The following is a 19,034-nucleotide window of genomic DNA, read 5'->3' as shown; positions in this document are numbered from 1 at the left end:
TTTCAATCCACTTTCCAACTGGATTTTACTTTGTGGACTGGCAAAATCCAGATGGAAAGTACACTGAAAGTGGGTTGAAAATGGATTATTTAGTGTGTGTGATTGCAGCCTGAGTCTCTGTGGATTAAGGATGCCTCAACATTTGCAGTGCATGGGTCTGGCACGCAATTATACCCTGTTTGGCAGCTGCTTGTGGGCTGAGCTTTGGGTGTCCCAACCTCCTGGCCACCTGCCTCTAGCAGCTGCTGAGCAGCTTTGTTGCTGCATAGTAGCGGTGGTGTTTCAGATTCTTTTTTCCCCCACCTTGCAAGCCACTTTGGCATCTGTGCAGTAGGAAGGAGGAGGAGGAGGAGACTGGATTTTTACCCCACCCTTCACTCGGAGTCTCAGAGCAGCTTACAATCTCCTTCCCTTCCTCTCCCCACAACAGACACCCTGTGGGCAGGGTGGGGCTGAGCGAGCTCTTTCGAGAACTGCCCTTGAGAGAACAGCTCTGAACATAAGAACATAAGCCAATGTTGGACCAGGCCAATGGCCCATCCAGTCCAGTACTCTGTCACACAGTGGCCAAAAACACCAGGTGCCATCAGGAGGTGCACCAGTGGGGCCAGGACACTAGAAGCCCTCCCACTGTTGTCTCCCCCAAGCACCAAGAATTCAGAGCATCACTTGCCCCGGACTGAGAGTTCCTATCTATACCTTGTGGCTAATAGCCACTGATGGTCCTCTGCTCCATATGAAAGAATTTATGACTGACCCAAGGTCACATCAGCAACTGCATGTGGAGGAGTGGGGACTCAAACCCCATTCTCCCAGATTAGAATCTACACTCCTAATCAATACACCAAACTGGCTCTCACTGGTAGTTGAAATTGATTCTCCCCCAGGGTCATGACTGGTTGGGTCATGGCTGGTTGGAACAGGTAATTTAAATGATTGGGGTAGGATGGCCCTAACTTGGATAACCCAGGCTAGCTCAGTGTCAGCAGATCTTGAAAGATAAGAAGGATTAGCATTTGGATGGGAGACCACCAAGAAATACCAGGGTGGATACACAGAAGCAGAGGCAGGCAATGGCAGCCCACATTGGAGCATCTTTTGCCTTGAAAACCTTATGGGTCACCGTACACCAGCTGTGACTTGACAGCAAAATAAGTAATAAAAGTGTTGCCAACTCCACATTGGGTAATTCCTGGAGATTCGGGGGTAGAGCTTGGGGTGGGTGGGGTTTGTAAAGGGGAGAGACTTCTGCAGTGTATAATGCCACAGAGTCCACCCTCCAAAACAGTCATTTTCTCCAGGGGAAATGATATCTATTGTTGTTGTAATTCTGGGGGATCTCCAGGACTCACCTGGAGGTTGGCAATCCCAGAGGGAGCATTAAAACTTTCATAAGGCTGTGTGAAAATGCACATGTGCAAAATAACCCCAGTAGTGACACAGACTGAAACAAAAACTAAACAGTAAGAGTTTTCTGAAAAAAAATAAACCCAACCACCACAGTCTTTCATTTACAGCCACCTGCCAGCCGATTCATTGGCTCATTGTTTGATGATCAGATTGGTGGTGAGCAGTGGGGGGGCGGAATCTAGGACAGCCATTGGGCTGAGTAAGAATGTGTGTGACTGGAACACTGCTGATTGCAGCGTACCACGCAGCGCCTTTGGAAGACTGGGGGAGTAGCTCGTCGAGCAAGCTCCTGCCATGCTGATTGTGAACACCCTGCTGAAAAACTAGCTCCCTGCTTGCAGCCAGCGAGCAGCAGGCGAACCAAAACAGCAGGTGTGTTCAAGCAGCCCTTCTCAACACACAGGCATTAATTGTTCCTTCCTCGACGTGCGCGGGCTCCATGTCTTCCCACAGTCTAGTACTTCTGTCAGACAAACTACCTCTACATGTTTCTCCCTTCTCCAATTTTTGCTCCAGAGCAACCCAGTGAGGTACACTGGGATGAGAAACAGTGACTGACCCAAGGTCACCCATGGAACTCCACAGACAGATGGAGATTAGAACCCTGGTTCTAGTTCAAGACTCCAAACACGGTGCAACACACTGGCTCTCATACACATGTTTCCACTTGTGTATTGTGTTTTCCAGGCATCCACATGGCAGTGTTTTGTATCTGGGAATGTGCGAAACTTCCCCAGATAATTCAGTCATTGTGAATAGGGCTGAACAGAGCAAATGTGAGCACGCATTTGATATCATGCACAGGTGGCATCATCATCATCATCATCATCATCATCATCATCATCATCATCATCATTGTTAGATTGGATTTATACCCCGCCCTTCACTCGGAGACTCAGAGCGGCTTTCAAACTCCGTTCCCTTCCCCTCTTCACAACAGATACCCTGGGAGGTAGGTGGAGCTGAGAGAGCTCTTTCCAGAACTGTCCTTGAGAGAACAGCTCTGACAGAACTATGGCTTGCCCAGGGTCATCCAGCAGCTGCAAGCAGGAGGAGTGGGAAATCAAACCTGGTTCTCCCACATTAGAGTCCGATCACTTAACCACGACACCAAACTGGCTATTAGGGGTGAACAGCCAGATTATTCCCACCCCCCTCTAATGCCCGCTCTCCTAGCGAATCATTTAAATATTTATCTATTTAATTCATTTGTACCCCGCCTTTCTCCCCAATGGGGACCCTACCCGGCTTACACTGTTCTCATCTCCTCCATTTTATCCTCACAACAACCCCATGAGGCAGACTGGGCTGAGAGAATGTGACTGGCCCAAGGTCACCCAGCCAGCTTCCATAGAATGAGGAAGTATTCAAACCTGGGTCACCCGGAGACTAGTCTGGCACTCTTAAGCACTATACCACACTAGCAATATAATACAGAGTATAATAAAATATAATCTGAAATGGCAGTGTGCTGTCCTACTGTACAACCACAGTGCAGGAGCACACGTGTAGCCATTTCTTCCTTCTCCCACAGGGAGGAAGAAGGGTGGAGATGAGCTCCAAGTCTACTGGGGCAGGATGGAAATGGACCTTTCAGCTCTTCTTACTCCTCCCTTCTCCCAAGGGAAACTCAGATGGAAGCCGGGCAATACCATAAATGGAAGTCATTATCAAGTGAAGAGTGGTCTATCATGCCATGGAACTGGAATCCTATCCCTTTAATTGGGAGCTGGTCTTCCCTAGAGAGAGTGGCTCTGTACAGCCCCCCACGTCAATAATTCAGACAGCCATGGGTTTCTGTCCAGACTTGGAGAGGTTTTCCACACTGCTTCCTTGTTGGCCTTAGGGCTCTTCTTGCATTCTCACTTTCCTCACTTGTGTGTCCCCATTGCTTCATTCCCCCCCCTTTCTTATCATCATGTGTTTTGCCCCCTCTAGTGGTCAATTCGATAGTACATCTCTGCATGTCCGGCATAAAAAAATCTACAATTTAAATCTTAGTTTTCCATGGGGGGGGGGCATCTGTTCATGGTGCTGAAGCTTTGCCTGTCATCCCAGATTCTAGACACGAAATGCACTTACTACTGCTGGTTGACTGTCAGTTCTTCAACTCACCTGTAGCTGGGAACAGCATCTCTGCACGGCCCATGCATTGGTCAGAGGCTCACCTTCAATCCCCACCTTTGAACAGGTGACCAGGCTGTGTCTGTTATATGAATAATGACTGGCAACTCTCCACACAGCTTGGTTTGGAATTGTTGCTGGAGCCCTCATGAGAAAACTGATCAATTTCCCCCCCAGATCCTCATGAGTCCCTGAACCCTGCCCATACCTGGTTACAAATTATTCCCTTCTCTTTTATCTGTCTGCAGCAAAACCAGGAAAGAGATCAAGCGTTTTGGGGAAGCTATGTTTCCCTGGGTATCCACTGACAGGGATGCAGTTAATGCAGAGAGACTTTGCTGTCAATACTTGACAAGTAAGAACGCCAGCAGCAGGCAGGCAAGGACTTCTTCTTCATCTTAGATTACAATCCTAACTGTAGGAAAACTTTCTGGTCTAATATGCTTGTTCCCAAATTGAAGACAAACAGAAGAAGAGGATGAGATTGGATTTATACCCTGCCGTTCACTACCCGAAGGAGTCTCAGAGCGGCTTACCATCTCCTTTCCCTTCCCCTCCCCACAGCAGACACCCTGTGAGGTAGGTGGGGCTGCGAGAGCTCTTTCGAGGACAGCTCTTGAGAGAACTGCTGTGAAAGACTTGTGACTGACCCAAGGTCACACCAGCAGCTGCATGTGGAGGCGTGGGGACTCAAACCCGGTTCTTCCAGATTAGAGTCTGCGCTCCTAACCACTACACCAAACTGACCCCATTGTCCTTAAACCGAGCCTGGTAATGACAGACTTCAGCAGCATCATGAACCCTGAATTGTGCATCCTTCTGTGGGAACAGACTATTACAGATTCCATATAGGGAGATCTCGTGACCCACTTGGGGTCCACCACCTGTGGCATGGATTCCTGGGATAAAAATATGGAACGAGGAACATTTTATGCGTCTCTCCCCCTCCCAGTGGTGCCGCTCCCCTGTTATGTGGAACTACAGTTTGTTCCGAAACGTGTAGCCTGCTCACCAAACGGCAACTGGGTTCTTCCCTGTCTTTGGGTATTTACACTCTGTGCAGACATGGGAGACAATTAGATGCTGTATAATCAGAAACGCCAGGGGCAGGCCTTTCATGTCTGCTGTGCTAGGGGGCTCTCAGGAGGGGTGATTACCATATTAAACATCCTTCACATATCTGGAAAAAACACAGTCCCCTTCCACTACCCCCCTCCAAACAGGCGAGAAGCCCAACAGGGAACTGCAACACGCACCACAAAAAGAGGTTTAAGAGACAGAACTGCACTTTGTTTCACCGTTATTTTGAAAGTTTGTTTGATGCTTCAATCTCTCGGTTTTATTTATCCCGTCTTCCAAACAGTCTCCCGGTCTCCGCTCTTTTTTGCAACCGATTAGGCGGCTTGCTTAGCAGTCTGTGGATATAGTTCCACTCAAAGCAGGTATGGTAATGTTGAGGAGAGCCCGGAAACCAAGGGCACATGCTGTGCTTTGCATTCCATAGGGTTCCAGATTCAAATCAGAGTCCAAAGATGTGTTTGTTTGTATCATTCCTTCTCCCCAGTGGGCACCCAGAGTTGCTTATACTGCTCTCCTCTCCTGCTGTGGATCCTCACAACAACCCTGTGAGGTAGATTAAGCTGAGAGTGTGTGAGTAGCCCAAGGTCACTCGGCAAGCATTGGTCACTGCATTGGACGGGCCGCACCTGGAGCATTGTGTGTGCAGTTCTGGAGGCCTCACTTCAAAAAGGATGTGGACAGAATGGTGTGGGTGCAGAGGAGGGCGAGGATGATGATTGGGGGGGGCTGGAGACCATCCAGATACTAAGATGTCATAGTCCTGCTGTATACTGAATTGGTCAGGCTGCATCTGGAGTCGTGTGTGCAGTTCTGGAGGCCTCGTTTCAAAAGAATGGAGTGGGTGCGGAGGAGAGCAACGAGGATGATCAGGGGCCTGGAGGCCAAGCCCTATGAGGAAAGGCTGAGGGATTTGGGTATGTTCCATCCCATGCTCCCTCTAAGCTGTGGAGTCCTGTGAGCAAAAATTCCACTTTGTGAGCTACCAGCATTAAAGTTGTGAGTGAGCAACTTGCTCTGGAGCCATCCTTCCTGAGCGACGACAAACACGTGTGACCCGGAGGCTAAGGAACTGTGAGCTAGCTCACACTAACTCAGCTTAGAGGGAACACTGGTTCCATCTGGAGAAGAGGACATGGGGGGGGACACACAATTGCTCTCTTGAAGTATTTGAAGGGCTGTCACTTAGAGGAGGGCAGGGAGCTGTTTCTGTTGGCAGCAGAGGACAGGACTTGCAATCATTGCTTTAAATTAAGGGCGGGAAGGTACCAGCTGGATCTTAGGAAAAACTTTTTTACACTAAGAGTTGTGCAGCAGTGGAATCAGCTGCCTAGAGAGGTGGCAGTCTTGAAGCAGCGGCTGGACAAACCCTTGCCGGGGATGCTCTAGGCTGATCCTGCATTGAGCAGGGGGTGGGACTAGATGGCCTGTCTGGCCCCTTCTAACTCTGTGATTCTATGATTCTATAAGCTTCCACGGCAGGGTGGGAATTTGAATCTGCTGCCTGGCTGTCAGACTTCTCTAAGCCCTTCACGCAGTTAGATTGGGGAAGTGGGGAGTCCATGCTTGCAGAGAGCAAGTTGAATGTATTTTCTCCCTCCTGCACACTCACTCTCCTACTGACACAAAAAAGTCACTCTCCTCTAATGATAGTACTTTTTGGTTCTTCTGAGCTGACGGGTGCGGCCTAATCCTAAAACCTTTACCAGCAGAATGGATGTTACGTAGCCAGAACCCATCCACCCCATATTTCTCTTCCTTCCATTCTCTTTAGTGTTCAGCAGCCACCTTTCAAAACCTTATCAAATCTCCAGGCAACTCTTTTAATCATGCTGTACAGATTTTCTTTAAAGACAAGGGCTGAGGGGGTCAAAGGAAGCGAGACCATACAAGAAGAAAGATTCACCCAGAATTGACAAGCTCACTCTTGGCCATAGTCTTATTTATCTGCAAGCTCCGTTAAGATCTTGAGAATCTTTAAAAGAGAGAGGAAGGTTCACCGACAGGCAGACCCAGAAAGGGGCTTCTTCTCTCCAATGATAATGGCCCTTTCCCACTGAAAAGCTGAGAGGTTCTTGAAAGACCTGAACGGGGAGTCTCGGTTCAAGCGGTGCGTTGTAGGCAGAATGCAGCTGCAAAGCACACGGATGATGATTTGTTCGAGGATACTCAGTGCATTGACCACCAAAGTTATTTCCTGCTATAAAACACCTAAAACACAACACATTGAGTCTATACCATTATCAATATATCTAATTCTCAACATGGCCCCATCTGTGGATGCTTAGATCTATGGACTGGGGCCAGGTAGAGATAGGATGTATGTTTCTGCAAGCCCTGGGGACCCAACGTTTGTAGGGAAATGGAGGGGGGTTATACACCTCCAACGCAGAAGAACTTTGTCTGCACCTGTGCAGTGTACAACATACACTTGGTGCAGAGCTGGCTGTTCAGTCTCTGCTTGAAACCCTCCATTGAGGGGGAGCACAACACTTTCCTAGGTAACTCATTCCATTCCAAGCTCTTCTCAATGTTAAGAAGTTTCTCCTAACTCTACCCTCCTCTAACTTAAGATGTAGGGTTTTTTTCCCCAACAGCATGTAGCAAGTCACTGAACTCTTCCATACAATGACATGTTAGGGTTTTGAAGAGGACAAACATGTTTCCCAGCTACTTCCAGTCCCCCAGGTTAAACCTAACCAGTTTCTTCAGTCTTTCCTCATAGGACATCTTCCATCTCCACTGCCCTCCTCTGAACCCATCCCAATCTGCCTACATCTTTCTTAAAGTGTGGCACTCTGAACCAGACACAGCACTCCGCACATGGTCTGACTTGCACGGAGCAGAATGGAACTGTGACTTCTCATGACTTGGAAACTACGCTTCAGTTATTTCAGCCTAACATCATATTTGCCATTTTTGCAGCTGCATCACAGTGCTGCCTTATGTCCCGCTTGTAACAGATCACAATCCTGAGGTCCTCTTCACATGGACTGCTGTCAGGCCAGGTATCACCTACACAACCTATATCTGTGCATTTTATACTTTTTGCCTTAATGCAGAAATTTGTTTATTTATTTAATCCCCCTCCCACTTCCTCAATGGGGAACCCAAGCTTACGCCATTCTCCTCTCCTCCATTTATCCTCACAACAATCCTGTGGGGTAGACTATTCTGAATTGCCTTACTGAATTTCATTCTGTTTCTTATTTATCAAACCAACAAGAGTTCCAGGGTATAAGCTTTAGAGAGTCAAAGCACCCTTCATCAGACACAGCTCCCTTTCTTTCATTTCTCACTTTTCCTTCTCTTCCCCACCAGTGTCTCTGCTTTCTTGTTCTTCACAATCATTCCCTTTTAATTTTAAGTCAGCCTCCAACCTGTTCTCCCATTGGTCAGGGCAGAAAATCAATCACCTTAACCTGGTGATGATACAACCCACAGTCCAGAGTAGAACACTAAAGGAGAATGCTTTGATCTGATAGGTCTGGATTAAGAGAAGAGAAGAGATTGGATTTACACCCTGCCCTTCACTACCCAAAGGAGTCTCAGAGTGGCTTACAAACTCCTTTCTCTTCCCTTCCCCACAACAGACACCCTGTGAGGTAGGTGGGGCAGAGAACTCTCTTGAGAAACTGCCCTTGAGAGAACAGCTCTGACAGAACTAGGGCTTGCCCAAGGTCATCCAGCAGGTGCAAGTGGAGGAGTGGGGAATCAAACCTGGTTCTCCCAGATTAGAGTCCGCGCACGTAACCACTACACCAAACCCACCTATCTGTCTTTTTGCTCATACAGGGGGAGGAATTGTCGTTTATTCATTAAACACCCCAAAGGCAGGTCCAAATGGGGAACATCAGCCTTTTAGGCACTTATGTGGGTCCTTCCTAGACCTGTGCAGTCCATAAGTGGGAAATTACTAAGAAAACAACCCTTCCCAAGTTAATCTCTGCTGCATTCACTTCAGCAGTTTCTGCTGAGGACAGCAGGCATCTCATTAGCCTGCTTAGGGCTTAGATTGAACAGAGTGGATTCAGGAATATTTAGAATGTTATCTAACAGCGCACAGCACAGGAAGAGACTCCTGGCTTTTTTGGACTTGTGGAGAAATCAGAAATAATTGAGACTGTTGGAAGCCTCCCCCCACTCTGGGTGTCCCCACACACTAAGAACATACTGGGCAGTATAGGAGAACTCTGAAAGTGTGGGATCCTGAAACAACAACAAGAAGAGTTGGTTTTGATGCCCCTCTTTTTTCTACCCTCTCAAAGAGGCTTACAATCATCTTTCCTTCCTCTCCTAACAACAGCCACCTTATGAGATATGTGGGGCTGAGAGGGTTCTGAGAGAACTGTGATTGGCCCAAGATCACCCTGCAGGCTTCATGTGGAGGAGGAGTGGGGAATCAAACCCAGTTCTTTGGATTAGAGTCCACCATTTTTAACCACTACACCATGCTGGCTCTAAAAGTGTACATTCAAACCTGTTCAGGGCTTTAAAGATCAAGGTCAGTACTTTGGACTGGGCCCTGAAAGACATTGGGAGATGGTGCAGCTGATGAGGGATGCAGGGACCCCTGAAGGTTGGGCTCCCATTATAGTTGCCAGTCATGGGATCTGTCGTGGGCCAGCCAGCTGCCTCCTCCTCTGAGGATGAGGAAATGGAAGAATCAGGCCCTGCACCAGTGGAATGCCCACCTGAGCAGCTGAGTCTAGAAGCGAAAGAAGCATCAAAATGTGAGAGTTGCTCATTCTGGCATGAGACGAAAGAAATGGGACAGAGATCAGTGTCAGTCACTGCCAGCTTCTCCTGAACCAGCAGAATGCAGAAGACAGAGAAAGCACTCAATAGCCCAAGAACGATGAAAAAGTGCCTGTTTAATTGCACAATAAGTGCTGGTTCCTGAAGCAGAGTTGTTACAGGAGCAGGAATTTGTAAGTAGCAACACCTGGGCTCTGGGGGAATGAGTCAGCTAATGGGGCAGATAAAAGGGAAATGCTGAACAAGGCTTGAGGTGGAAGCAACCTTGCTCACCACCCCGCTCTGAGAACTGACCCACTCAACGAACAGAGTACTACTTTGCCTTGCTGCCTTGCACTCTGTCCTGTTTAACCTGTGCTTGCTTTTCCATCTAGAATCCCATACCCCATCTCCTTCCCCAGCCTCCAAGCTTTGGACCCTGGACTCCATACTTTCCTGTTCCCCTTACCTTTGGACTGAACCTTCAACTCCCTGTCTCTGTACTGGTTTACTGACCTTGCTCTTATCCCTTGCCTTTATTGTTTGTGGTTATATTTGTGCATCCTGGAGACCCCAGGTAGAGTAAAAGCCCCAGGCTCTGCCCTGAATGTGACATTTGCAGTGATTCATTGTGATTGTATTTGTGCATCCCGGAGGCCCCATATAGAGTAAAAATGCTGGGCTCTACCCTGACCATGACAGGATCACTGAGCTACTCATCTGAATTTGCTGGGTAGCTATCCATCTAGCACAACACACTCTCTCACACAATTGGTTTTCATGAATGCTTATGCTAGCCATGTCACATGTGTGTGGTTTAGTGAAGGGGCATGGGAGTTGTGTTTTCCCCATGTCTGCTTTCACACCAAACCCATTTTGTAACTCCATTTTTGGAAATCTCCTCGCTCCCAAAAAATGGATTAATTTCATTTGGGACCTTCATTTCTGTAGCTTCTTCCCACATCTTGCGATGCATCATTGTGCTATTGAAATGGTATCCAAAAATCCGCTGTGCTGACACTAACCCATTTGCAAGGACGTTTGTAATGTTTGTTGCACAAATCAGGTCCTTCCAGGATCAGTTTGCCACAATCACTTCCCATTGAACACAGTAGGTTCACCTGATAGACTCATTCATGGAAAAATTCATGACTTCCCCACAGTTGATGCAATTCTGGTGTTATATACTCAGGCCCCATTCACATGGAGCATTTGCCGCGCTAAAGATATGGATGATAGGCGGATTTTTCTGGGTGCAATCACACCGTAACATCTGGGAAGTATAGTGCACCCGTGGCTAGCCCGTGGCTTCGTGCAGAAGATACGGAGTAAAAAACTAGTACTTACAATGTACTAGTTTCCGGAAAATGCGGGGCAAGGGCGGGCGTCTGATCGCGTCCCGTCCTAGTCCCATCGCAAACCGGTTAGGTTTTTTTTTAAGTCTTCACAGGATGCACACCAATGATCATGTGCATGCTCACTTTTTGGTGAGAAAAAAAATATTCCCGTTTGCCACGGAAGCGGCGCCTAGCGATTGCTGGTGTGATCGTGCTGCTTCTTTGCCATGCTGCAGGATAGCCGTGTGATCGGCACCTCATGCCCTAACCACGGGACCTCAACGGGACGTGTGATCGGGCGGCCACACGTTATTTTGCTCCAGGGCAAACAGCCATGCTTCTCTCCCCCCACCCCGCATTTTCGGGCCAGTGTGACCGGGGCCTCAGTGAGGTAGACACCTGTTAACATTCTGCCTTTTTTGTACCCATGAAAATTTCTGAATTATCTTCAAAGGCAGAGGCCAGGTTACAGTCATCCAATCTGGATATTTCCAGGACATGGCTCTCCATTTATGGCAGCAACCAGAATGCTTAGGGTCATCAAGGGGGTGCCTGTTGTGTCCCAAGAATTAAAACTGATCTCCAGACTACAGAGAACAGTTCACCTGGAGGAAACTGCTGCATCGGAAGGTGGTATACCATAGAGTCTAAGATAAATGGAACTGCTAGAGTGACATCACTTCCCCTTCGAGCTCCTTCCCTTCTCCAAACTCTGCCTTCACCAGGAATTTTCCGAGCTGCAGTTAGCAATCCTATGGAATGCCCAGAGCACCGAAGTGGAGGCAGCCAGCAGGAAAATTACCGCAGAAAGAGAAGAGGGTGGGGAGCGAGCCGCTCACACCTTCCTCCCTATATTTCTTCCGAGCTGCAAAGCGGCATCCAGGAACTGCAGCATTTGTTTCGCCTGGGGTTCGTGATGGGTCACCTTGAAGAAAATGGGAAGGGGCCAGCACTGACACGATTTTGCAGCCAGTGGACATGATTGAAAATTTTCTGCCTGCGAAGCAAAATAATTACTTTACAAAATACATGCTTGTGCAGACGTGGGTACAGCATTGCAGGGTGTGTCGATGTGGGTGCGTGCACGGGATATCGGTGAAAGGGAGAAGCCAAACGTGATGGACCTCATTTTACGAACTACACCTTGATCCTAATATCACAGCAAATAAGCTGCTGCGCTGAGAAACGAGGAAGTATGAGAAAATCAATATTGATCATTAGAAGAAAAATGCTATATAGGGAGCTGTAAAACTTTTTCTTTGAGCATTCTGGGGCACAGGTTATGTGTATGTTTGTGGGGGTGGGGGCACGATGGCCAGCAGCTAATAAAACACCCCGGCAACTCAAGGGAACTGATTCATGTTGTTAGCGCAGCATTCGGGAGGGGGGAGAATTCGCAGCGCTGCAGAAGAATTGTCAGTGAACGAACCCCATGGGAAGGGTAAAAGCAAAAGCCATCCCAGGTGATCTGCACACGAAGCAAAGTCCTGTAACCTAAGGTGGATTTTGTTTTCTGAAATTGATCACTCAGACCACCAATGGGGAATTTCATTTTGGAAGACCCCGAAGGTTAAAAAAAAATAGCACAGGAAGATGCCTAGGTCTCAAAAACCACTTCCCTGGCATGCTATCTGCAAAGCAGGGTTTTTGTGTATATATGTGTGGCTGCATTTGTAGCAGAACATTCAAAGATCCCATGTGTACCTGGGGAGGGCCTGTGGCTCAGTGGTACTGCCTCTGCTTGGCATGCAGAAGGTCCTAGGTTCAAACACGGGGATCTTCAGGTAAAAAGATGAGAAGAAGAAGAGATTGGATTTATACCCTGCCCTTCACTACCCAAAGGAGTCTCAGAGCAGCTTACAAACTCCTTTCCCTTCCCTTCCCCACAACAGACACCCTGTGAGGCAGGTGGGGCTGAGAGAAGTCTTGACAGAAACTGCTCTTTTTTTCAAGAACAGCTCTTATCAGAACTACGGCTTGCCCAAGGTCATCAAGCCAGGTGCAAGTGGAGGAGTGGGGAATCAAACCCGGTTCTCCCAGATTAGAGTCTGCGCACTTAACCGCTATACCAAACTGGCTCCTAAGGCAGCAGGTGATGTGAAAGACCACAGCCTGGGACCCTGGAGAGCTGCTGCCAGTCTGAGTAGGCAATGCTGACCTTGATGGACCAAGGGTCTGATTCAGTGTAAGGCAGCTTCGTCTCCTATAAGCCTTACCTGTACCTATATCCCTCTTACCTCCTAGTACAAGGCAGCTTACAAAACCCAATTTAAAACATCACAAAATAAATCCACAGCTAACCCCCCTGCCCCCCCCCATGGGTACCCATGGTCACCACTGAAAGCCCTGGCCAATCAAATAGCCTTCCAGCATCTTCCTGGAAGTACTTCTTCACCCAAAGAGTGATTAACACATGGAATTCACTGCCACAGGAAGTGGTGGGTGCTACAAGCATGGACGGCTTCAAAAGGGAATTAGATAAGCATATGGAGCAGAGGTCCATCAGTGGCTATGAGCCACAAGGTATAGATAGGGACTCTCAGTCTGGGGCAAGTGATGCTCTGTCTTCTTGGTGCTTGGGGGGGGGGGTCAACAGTGGGAGGGCTTCTAATGTCCTGGCCCCACTGCTGGACCTCCTGATGGCACCTGGTATTTCTGGCCACTGTGTGACACAGAGTGTTGGACTGGATGGGCCTTTGGCCTGATCCAACATTGGCGTCTCTTATGTTCTTATGTTCCTAAAATTTCTGAAAAGGGTGCTCCCCTCATTTTCTCAGGGATCCACTTCCACAAAGGGGGAGCTACAGTTGATTAGACACAGGCTCTGGTTGATGACAGACAGGCAACCTTAAGTGGCGGAATAGCTTTGGAGGAGGAGAAGGAGGAGGAGATGACCTGAGGCCAGTGCCATAGACTTGGATTATGCTTGGATTGGTTAGCAGCAAAAAGAAACCGGGCTGCCAAAGAACACCGTGGCTAGACACCATAAAAGTTGACACCAGCCTGAGCATGGAACGACTCAAAGAAACAGTAAAGGTAAAGGTTCCCTTGCTCGAAAGCCAGCCGAATCCGACTCTAGGGTTGCGGTGCTCATCTCCGTTTCAAAGCCGAAGAGCCAGCGCTGTCCGAAGACGTTTCCGTGGTCATGTGGCCGGCATGACTAAACACCAAGGTGCACAGAACACACAAAGAAACAGGACAAGATCAGAAAATGTGGAGAGAGCTGGCCCATAGAATTGCCAAGAGTCGGACATGACTGAATGGCTAACAACCACCACCACCACAAGCCATAGACTTGCATTGCAATTCTGACACATGAAGCTGCCTTACACCAAATCAGACCCTTGGCCAGTCAGAGTCAGTATTGTCTACTCAGACTGGCAGCAGCTCTCCAGTGACTCAGGTTGAGGTTTCTTATATCACCTGCCTCCTAGTCCTTTTAACGGGAGATGGCGGGAGTTGAACCTGGGACCTTCTGCATGCCAAGCACATACTCTACCACTGATCCATGGCCCCTCCCCACTACATACTGCATACATGCAAACCGGGCAAAGCAAAGCTGGCATACTGATTTGTTGTCGCCGTAAGCCGCTGCAAGTTCCGCATGCCTTTCAGAATGAATGAAGTCAGCCGCACGATCGCATGAGATAGAATATTTACCCGATTATACAAGCCTTTCTGCAATCTAAATATTCCTTTTGTTGACAGCTCGTAAGTGTTTGGAATTAGCTGGGGACCGTTCCTTTCCACAGCTGCCTCCAGGTTTGGCTGGCTGCTCTGGCAAAGGAAGGTTCGGATCAGCGGCTCCCGCCCTTTTGCCTGCAAACCAGCAATGCAGGAGACAAAATCCTGGACCCAGATTAGCCTGATAAGATTATTTGCTAAACTCGGCATTTAAACTGTAATGTAGTAAGTCATTGGAGGCCCCAGGGGGAAGATGCACTTGATGTGACCCACAAAGACAGAGAGAGGATTGACAAGTTCCTGCTTATCTCCCTTCAGATTTCTATCAGAGGCACAATGTGAACATTCCAGACTCCCCAAGATCTCTGTGGTTCACTACCACTAAGGTCAGAGAGAAGGAATTTCCAGAAGTTTGAATGCATTTCATCAGGGGTCTTTTCGTAGAAAAAGAGCTAGGGGAACTCATTAGCATAACTCATTAGCATATGTCACACCCCCTGACATCACCGGCGGCGGCCTTGCAGCTCCACTGCTGAGCCAGCGGTGGACCTGCAAGGCCGGCGGGAGTGCAAGGAAGCCCCGCGAAGGCCCTCCCTGGCCCCAGGCAGGCAGGGGTGGGGTGGGGAGAGGCAGGGAGGAAGCAACTTACCCTCCCTCTTCTCCTGCCTCCTCCTGGCTGAATGAGGGCCGAAAGCGGGGTGGCCGGAAGCAGGGGGCGGGGCTTCATCATGTCCCCCGCCCCCCGTACCTCCCCTGGGGGAACTGCAATCCCCCCCCCCCGTAATGACCTCTGCCACAGCCAGAGGGAAAGCACAGAGCCAGGAGGAACTGCTAAATCCTCTTCTTCACTTGGATGCGACACTTCACTAAAGATTTTGCATTAATACTTCCATTATGCCCCAGCTCTGTCATGGACCAGCGTATGGAAGGCTCTTCATCAGGCAAAGAGGTCAAAGGCCAACATCACTGCAGAAGGAAGCAGTTGGGACACTTCCAGGTGCCCCCTTTGACCTCGCGAGGGGCCGTGGCTCAGTGCTAAAACACCTGCTTGGCATGCAGAAGTCCCAGGTTCAATTCCCCGGCATCTCCAGTGGAAAGGACTAGATAGAAGGTGACGTGAAAGACCTTGATCTGAGACCTCGGAGAGCCTCTGCCAGTTTGAGCAGACAATACTGACCTTGACGGACTGATGGTCTCATCCAGTATGAGGCACTTAATGTGTTCCTGTGACCTTCAGGAGAAGCACCAAGAGCCAGCCTGATCACCCTGGGAAACAGCCCAGCCTTCTGACTCAGACTTGGACCCTGAGCCCTCCACCTAGGGTTTCCATGTCCTCCCTGGCCATCAGCAGGGGATGGGGAGGGGGGTAGAGTTGCCAGATCCATGTTAGGAAACTCCTAGAGATTTGGGGATGGAACCTGAGGAAGACAGGGACCTTAGTGGCACACAATGCCATAGAGATCACCCTCCAAATAATCCATTTTCTCCAAGGGAACTGTTCTCTGTAGTCCAGAGGTGAGCTGTAATTCCAGGGAATCCCCAGATCCCACCTGGAGGCTGGCACCCCTACCTCCACCCCAGAACCTGCTGCTGAACCAGAGGTATCTTTTCAACTGACCCCTCAGGCCTCTCCAAGCCCTGAACAACCTCAGCCCTATCACAGTGCTCACTCACCATAACCATAACCATGCATGACACCCTTAAGCACTGGCAGCCTTCTCCTGTAGGGGAGGAAGCCAGTATTTCCATATCCTTGCATGAGTTTGAAAGTCTTGGCCATTGTTGGGTCTGTCTTGATTCTTGGAGTTTAGCTTTAAGCAGGGCAAACTCTGCCTTTCAATTACCAACCCAATCCTTGATTTACAACAGCTACTTCTCTCTACTTCTGATAGATGCACGCCAAGTATGGAAGGAAGAGTTTTGGTCTGGAATGTCTGATGGTCCACTGGTTGGGCTTAGGCTTACCAAGTCTCCTCCTTTGGTGGGAGATCTTTGGTTGGGTTTAGGCTTACCAGGTCTCCTGCTTTGATGGGAGATGTCCACCACCACTCCTGCTGCCGATTGTTGGAGCAACGGGAAGTGATGTCATTGTCAACATCACAGGTCAAAACCCTGAAGTGATGTCAACACATTGGTGTGACACTGTAGGATTCATCTGAAACTCTGGATCCACACTGGAAGGTATGTTGTGATGTCAGCATGATGGGGTGTTTTTGGTCATAACTCCAACCCCCTTCATTTCCTGGGCTAGCAATCCTAGCAGGGCTTGTACCCTGCTTTGGGTTAGTAATCATGCTTGGGGTTAGCTTGGGGCAAGGACAACAGTTATGATGTGCCTCTCAAGCCCTGGCTCCTGTGCCTCCATCTTCAGATTATGCTTTCATGAATAGGCATGTCAAGGTGGACCCACAATGCTGCCTGGGCCCTCCGTAGGGTTTCCAGTCTTTGGGTGGGGCTGGAGATCTTGCAGACTTATAACTGACCTCTGGAATAGATGGCAGACATCAGTTTCCCTGAAGGAAATGGTTGCTATGGGAGGTGGAGTATATGGCATTATAACCCACTGAGGTCCCAGTTTGGTGTAGTGGTTAGGAGCGCAGACTCTAATCTGGGAGAACTGGGTTTGATCCCCCACTCCTCCACATGCAGCTGCTGGTGTGCCTTGGGTCAGTCACAAGTCCTTCCAGAGCTGTTCTCTCAAGGGCTGTTCTCAAGAGAGCTCTCTCAGCCCCACCTACCTCCCAGAGTGTCTGTTGTGGGGAGGGGAAGGGAAAGGAGATTGTAAGCCGCTCCAAGACTCCTTTAGGTAGTGAAGGGCGGGGTATAAATCCAATCTCTTCTTCTCTTCTTCTTCCCCAAACCCTGCCCTCCACAAGCTCCACCCCCGAAATCTCCAGGTATTTCCCAATCTGGACCTGCCAACCCTAACTCTCACCATTTGCATGTCTTCAGCTTGGGAATGGAGAAGGTTTATTGGACAGGCCTTTATATCGCATGTGGAGTCTTCACTGCACTCCCAGTGATAGGGTGGTAGCTCTGGATTGGCAAATACCTGGAGATAGGCTTCCCAAGTCCCCCCGGGGGGCGGGGAAACCCCCACCACAGAGGCCCATTCCCCGCCGGTGGCGGATCGGGCCCTGGGGGGAACTCCTCCCTGACGTGTGCGTCATCCGGAAGTGACGTGACCACGGCAGGCACGCTGGGAGTGGGGCCACAGCCATCTGAGGGAAAACTCTATGGTTTTCCCTCGTGTGGCTGTGGCCTCGCCCCCAGCGTGCCTGGCGTCATCACGTCACTTCCGGGTGATGTGCATGCTGCGTGCGCGCACAACAGAAGCCGACTGGGAGCCCCCCGCTCCCGGCAAAAATCCACTTGGCAACCCTACCTGGAGATTTGGGGTCTGGAGCCTGGGGAGGACAGGGTTTCGGGAGGGGAGAAACCTCTGCAAGGCATAATGCCATAGAATTCACACACACACACACACACACACACACATCCCAAGCAGCCATTTTCTCCAGGGGAACTGATCTTGGTCATCTGGAGGTCAGTTGTAATAGCAGGAGATCTCCAAGTACCACCTGTAGGCTGACAACCCTACCCAGTAAACCCAGTGAGACCTCTCTCATGTCAGCACCATTGCCAAGGCAATGGTGCTGACCTGATATTTATATTTTTATTGATATTAATGATGTTACATTGTGCAGCCTTAAAATTGTAATTGTAATTTATGCGTGTTTACACGATTAGGATTGGTGACGTGTGTCTGCTGTTAACGTGTAGACCTTGCTGTGTAGTGCATTAGTGGTTAGAACCTCTGGTGACGGCCATTAAATATTACAAATAGCATGTCTGATCAGCGGATTCCGGTGCTCTTGGGGAGGGGAAAGTTTAGCGGTGGGCCTAGGCAGAGTGGTTATGGAAGGCCATTGAGACATAGGAGGGCTCGGTGTCCTTCCAGCCTACGGGCCCATCCCGAGGGTGGCTAGCAGTGGGGCCAGGAATGACCCCCCTCTGTCATTGGTCTTGTGTAACGCCAGGTCCATTAACAACAAAGTCGCAACTTTGAGAGAGTATGTGACAGAACATCAGGCGGACCTGGCGTGCGTGACCGAGACCTGGGTGAGGGAAGGTGACACTTTGGCTCTCACTCAGTTAGCCTCCCCGGGTTACTCGGTCCTTCATAAATCGTGGAACCGGGGGCGGGGGGAGGGGTGGCTATTCTCGTTCAGGAGGCTTACTCCTTCAGGGCACTCCCGGCCGTAGAGGTCGTGGGCATAGAATGTGTCGGCGTGCTGCTGGGGGCTGAGGAGAGTTTGGCGATTTGGCTGGTGTACCGACCGCCTAATGCCAATAGTCTGCCGTCCCTGCTGGAGGCCGTATCAGGCTGGGCGTTGGATCACCCTCGACTGATGGTCTTGGGTGATTTCAACGTCCACGCTGAGGACGCGGCCTCCAGCTGGGCTACGGACCTGGTGTCGTCCATGGCGGCGCTGGGACTCTCGCAGTTCGTCTCGGCCCCCACGCATCGAGCTGGTCACATGCTCGACTTGATCTTTGCGGTGGGTGTGGAGGTGGTGCTGAGGCAGTGCCATGGTCGGACCACCTGGCCCTGAAGGCCCGTCTGAGCATTCCACCTCAACCCTGTTTGGGCGGTGAGCATATTTT

Source organism: Gekko japonicus, unplaced genomic scaffold, assembly GCF_001447785.1.
Source record: "Gekko japonicus isolate JY-2015 unplaced genomic scaffold, Gekko_japonicus_V1.1 scaffold177, whole genome shotgun sequence".
NCBI lineage: Eukaryota > Metazoa > Chordata > Lepidosauria > Squamata > Gekkonidae > Gekko > Gekko japonicus.
Note: the sequence above shows the minus strand (reverse complement) of the source record.